Below are 6,000 nucleotides of genomic sequence, written 5' to 3'. Positions count from 1 at the left end.
CATGACCATTTTTCATTATAGAGCACCTTGACAACTGCTCTAAGCCTCTAACTCCTCCAGTACAGTATCAAGGAACTTTCAGTAGCGCATAAAATTTCTCATATTCTGCTTTATCTTCTTATGTACAAACCACTTTGGATTGAGGGTAGTTTACTCAATCAACAGATACATTTTAAATGTTCACCGAATTCTGGTGGTGGCATCATTCTCAGAGAGAGCCACGAGCTGCTTACTAGGAGGCGTTTTTTTCCCCTCTGATTCCAGCCCAACTACCTGGTTACCAGAGAACAGCTCACTTCACCTGGACCTTGGTTTTCTTTTCATTAGCTCTAGGAAATGATTTCTGCCAAATTAATCTCTGTGGCAGAAAGGGAGAATTCATTGAGCATGTATATCCAAGCTCTGGGGGAGCAGCTCAGCAGGCAGGACTTGCATCTATGGGCCCCACAGAGTGGTGTTTATGTATCTTTCATAAGATGAATAAATCAACGTTTAAGCAACAACACGAATACAATGCATAAAGGCTTTTTCAGTAGAAAAGGCCCATTACATATTATTAGGATGATGAATGCTGATACTTTCTCAATATATTTACAATGAGATATCAAAAATCTATCAGCCTATGTATATATAAAATACATCTATAAAATAAAAGTTAATACATAACAAATTCACTATGATGATAAAAATGAATCTTCAGTTGGTTCCTATGGCTATGAGAGTAGTCTTTTTTTTTTTTTTGGTTTGTTTTGTTTTGTTTTGTTCCTGAGGAGAGTCAGAAAGTGTCAAAGGGTCCCAGAGCCAAATCAGAGGTTTGTCCACATGTGTTCTAGCTCTGGGTAACAATTTCATGGCCTTTGAATGGCCCTGAGAGCTTTGTGTAGATTCTCTTTTTCTCATGCAATTCCAGTTAATAAGTCTAGGCCCTGACACATGCAGAATACCTCTAAGTAACCTCCTAGGTCCAATTTTTATAGACTTCATTATTTTTTGTGAGAGAAAAGAGACAGAGATGAGAGACATTATAACACTGTTTCATCATCTATGATGCTTCCCTAGTACAGTTCATGAGTGTGGTGCTACTACTCAAACCCATGGGCTCACATGTAGAAAGGCATGTTCTTTACTGGGTAGGCTACTTCCTGTTCACTCTAGTACAGGTACTACTTCAAGAACTATAGACACTCAATGAAGGGAAAAATTCTGTTGATCATTATTATCTGGAAATAATAACTAAATGAAGAATGGTGATGTTGGTGACTAAGTCAGTGACTAGCATCTAGAAATCAGAGAAAAATAATTTGTTTCCACTTAAATGTCTGCTGGCCTAAGCAGATAATGCACAAGAGTAAAAAAGTTAAGAATTACTATAATCCAGTGGCATCATAATTAGCATTCAAACCTGCAATTGATAACTTCATTTCAGGAATGCAATCAAGAGTTGAGAGAGCATCATCCCACTGGATCTGAATGTCCCAGGTGGACCTACAGACTTCAAGGGTGGCATCTTCTGAGCAATAGTCAAAGTTTGAAATCTTAAGGGTTTTTTGTTTGTTTTTATTTACTTATTTTTTAATTGCTATTTATAAAATGTAAATGCTGGCAAAACCATATGGTAAGAGGGGTACAATTCCACACAATTCCCACCACCAGAACTCTGTATCCCATCACCTTCCCTGATAGCTTTCCTATTCTTTAACCCCCAGAGAGTGGACCCAGGGTCATTATGGGATGCAGAAGGTGAAAGGTCTGGCTTCTTTAATTGCTTCCCCACTGAACATGGGTGTTGACAGGTTGATCCATACTCTCAGCCTGTCTCTCTCTTTCTTTAGTGGGGCAGACCTCTGGGGAAGTGGAGCTCCAGGACACTTTGGGATCATCTGCCCAGGGAAGTCCGGTTTGCATCATGGTAGCATCTGGAACCTGGTGGTTGAAAGGGTTAAGATATAAAGCAGAACAAATTGTTGACTAATCATGAACCTAAATGCTGGAATACTGCAGATGAAGATTTGGGGTAAGTTTTATTTTTTAATCTTGGTGTAGGTATATACATATTCACACCTATATCTACAAATCACTATGGGAGACAAATTGGTATAGTCTTGTTGGAGTTCTTTGGACCTTCTGGTAGTAAAGAGAAGAGGATGTTGTCAGCTGGGATGAGAAGAAATGATTAAAATCTAACTCTATGATGACATAGTCATTTTCTCTCCTGGAATTCAGTCTGACCTCTGAGGTGGGATAAGAGGCTTCTGACCTCCAATGTATGTATTTATCACTTTTCTAGGAACTGGGGTTTAAGAAGGATTACTTTACAATTATTTTCTATTTCCCCTTTGTTGTGTCAAAGATCATAGGTCCTCCAAGTATAAAGAAGTAAGATGTGGATACTGGAAGTTAGCTTTGAAAGTGATGTAAGTTTTCCAGGTGAACCACAGACCCATACAAGTAAAGGAATTCACACAATGACCCTTATGATCATAAACACCAGCTATTTCTAGGCAGAAAGAAAAGACTATAAGCTTATATGATAAGCATCTTAGCACTTATAAAATGGCAATGCTGAAAAATATAACTATGTATCAGACATCCTAAAATGTGACTCTGGGTAAACTGGTTTGTTCTAGAATCAAAGGAATAAGAACTACCTAAGGATTCAAGGCTGTGCAGCTTTTGACACTATGAAATTTTCCTAATGCTAAGTGACAGCCAAGAAAATATCTGCCTAAACACAGACTATAACTATGAATTTGTAAAAAGTATCTCTGTTCAGTTGATTATTTCTATTTTCTCACCCATCAAAAGGTATAGGCAAAGAACACCTCTTCAAAGTACTGTGAAAGCTGATTTGGAAACCAAAGACTTGAATTTTTTCTTACACTGCTTAGTCTGTCTGTAGAAATCAACCATGCCTAATTTGATCACTGCTGCTTCCATTTTGATGATGAGATCAAAGGATTTATAAGCTAAGCATATAACCCAGGGGGAGGGGACATGCAGGCCGAAGTGGTAGAGAGTGGCACAAAGAAAGAGGTGTGTTGAACACCTGATAGGTGCAGGGATGTGAATTATCCCATTTAATACTCCCGGCTTCCCCAGAGAGAGCCATCTTTCCATTATCTTATAATAAAGCGAGTCTGTTTTCTGAAACTGTGTCCCAAACACAAATCAAAACTTAAAATCAAGGCCACACAGGAACTGGGTGAGGGCAGAAAGGAAACATTAGAAGCTGGATTCTCCTACTAAGTTATTAGTTTCTGTCCTCTGTCAATTCTCTCTCCCTCTTTTTTCCCCCCCAAATTAGTATTCGTCTAAACTCAGATTTCCCATTAGAATGTGAGCTGATGTCTATCTGTTTCCCTCAGCACCCAGTACTCTGCTCAGTATAGAGCAACTATCCATCACATTTTTGTACTATCGATAATATATTATATAATATATATACATATATATATATATTAAGTAGTGTCTATTTAAGAGGTAGGAAATATAAGTGAAGGTAGCACTTTTAATCTACAGTAACTTCTGTAAATCTCATGGGTTGCTGAATGGCTTGCAAGGCCCAAATGAATAGATGTTTTAAAATTTATCACAGTCTATATATGAAACAATATATCTAATTGTGAACATAAATATAGGTTAACAGTAATGACCAATGTAGTCCAGCAAACATAAAAGAAAGTGGGCCATATGAAAAGAAATAGGTCAGTAAAGTGAAAGAGCTAACAAATATGAATTTTAGTCCCACTGTATTATGTAGAATCATTATTGAAATTTATGGTTGTGGAAAACCGGCCAATTTTAATTTCAGCTTGGTTGGGTCAGGGACATTTCCTGTTATCAATAGGAAGCTGCTTTGCAATTAAATGGATCAATGATGCAGTGAACTCAATTAGTTGGGGGTATTTTTATAGTCAAGTAATTGAACTAGCTGTGCATTCTACATTTTTCAGTTGTACATGCATGATCTTTGCATATGTCGTATAGGAAGATGCTAAGCTGTGTTAGCCTATTGATTTGAGAAGCATTGAATGGAACTAGCTTTAGCTAGGAAGGCAATGAAGTAAAAATCAATAAAATGGTGCAAGAGATGCTTATTTGACACACCGAGTGGTTTTATGGAGACTTAATGATTTTTGAGAACAGTTTGCAAATCTGGTCTAATTCAGTTATTACTATAATAACCTACCTTAAAATATGATGGAACAGTATGTTACACATTTACTACAGTTGGTTCTGGCCTATGAAACATTATAATCCCTATTATCTGTTGTGTGCTGCTAAGCCAGTTCTCTGCTTCGATTATTGAAACCCCAAATTTTCATGTTCCCCTATTACCATGGTGTAAATACTGGAAGTTTGCAATGGTTTTAAGCTTCCAACTAGTTTTTTAAAAATATTTTATTTATTTGATATAGAGAGAAATTGAGGGGGAAAGGGGAAATAAAGGGGAAGAGAGATCGTCAGCTGCAGCACTGTTTCAGCACTTGTGAAGCTTTCCCTCTGCAGGTGGTGACTGAGGGCTTGAATTCAGGTCTTGCTAATTGTAACATATGCACTCAACCCGTGTGCCAGTACATGGTCTCCTACTTCCAACTATTTTAACAACTGTTCTCAAAATATTTGATTATGGTATGGCTTATAACTTATAACTAAGCAGGAGAGATCCCATTTAAATTTATTTATTTATTCTATTTTGCCACTAAGGTGATGATCACTGGGACTTAGTGACAGCACTATGAATCTAGGGGCCATCTCTCTCTCTCCTCTCTCTCTCTCTTTCCTTTCTTTTTTATTGGCTAGGACAGAGAGAAATTGAGAGAGAAGGGGGAGATAAAGAGGGAAGGAAGAAGACAGACACATGGAGACCTGCTTCACCACTCATGAAACAGGGGTTTGAACCCTGGTCATTGCACTTGGTAACATGCATGCTTAACCCGTGTGCCACCACCTGCCTTTTCCCCTCCCATTTTAATGTTTAACTTAGCCACTCTGCACTAGCCAAGGCTTTTAGTTGGGGGTCTTTTCATGTATCTTTACTTTGTCATAGCAACCCTCTCTGCCCTTCTCTTGAAGCTTTCCCATGATATTTTGCTTTGTCACACCAGCTAGAAAGCGATAATTTCACTGTGTGTGTCTGAGAAAACAGGAGCCAGCTGCAGATGGAAAGTGGAGAACAGACAAGATATATTCTTGGAGGAGTTTTCTATGCCAATCATGAAGAACTCTATATGTAAGATGTTACATATATAACAATGTAGCTGTCTAGATTGAATACACAATGGACCTCTTCAACCTTCACCAACATAATGTCCCTTTCCCAAGCTTCTCCTCTCTTTTTCCTGTTATAAAGCCCAAAGTCCCTAGCTTGAGAGCAAGATGGTTTCAAAAGATGAATCAGTCACCTACTCAGATAATTAGCACCTAAAATGAACTTTTCTTTCTTTCAAAAATAGTTGTCTTTTGGTTATTTGCTTTTAAGTGGCACTGAACCTTGACATTCAGTGTCAAATACTAGGCATTTATACACTGTAACTCTTTTTTTCTTTTTGCCACTAGGTTGTTGCTGGGACTAGGTGCCTGCTTGATTCCACTGTTCCTGGTGGGCAATGTTTTTTCAAATATATATATGATGAAAGATAGAGGGAGAGTAAGAGAGGAGATAGAGAGAAGAAACATCTGCAGTACTGCTTCACTGCTTGTGAAACTTCCCCTCCTGCTAGTAGGGACCAGAGGTTTCAACTCAGATTTTCAAGCATTACCTGGCCCCTATACAGCATTTCAAAGTATTAAGAACAATAATTAGCCTGCATAGATTTAAAAGTGAGGAATTTCTGGAGAGAAATCTTTTTTTTTTCAACTGGAATATTTTTATGTATACTCTAGAAGAGTATAAAAAACTAAGATTATCATAAAAATATTGCTAATTGCTTATTCAGAGCCAACTCAGTACTCAATGTCTCTTGGTGTGGCATAATATTTTTCAAATTGGAATACAAA

Source organism: Erinaceus europaeus, chromosome 9 (assembly GCF_950295315.1).
Source record: "Erinaceus europaeus chromosome 9, mEriEur2.1, whole genome shotgun sequence".
Lineage (NCBI taxonomy): Eukaryota > Metazoa > Chordata > Mammalia > Eulipotyphla > Erinaceidae > Erinaceus > Erinaceus europaeus.
The sequence above is the reverse complement of the archived record's forward strand: the minus strand, read 5'-3'. Positions refer to the sequence as shown.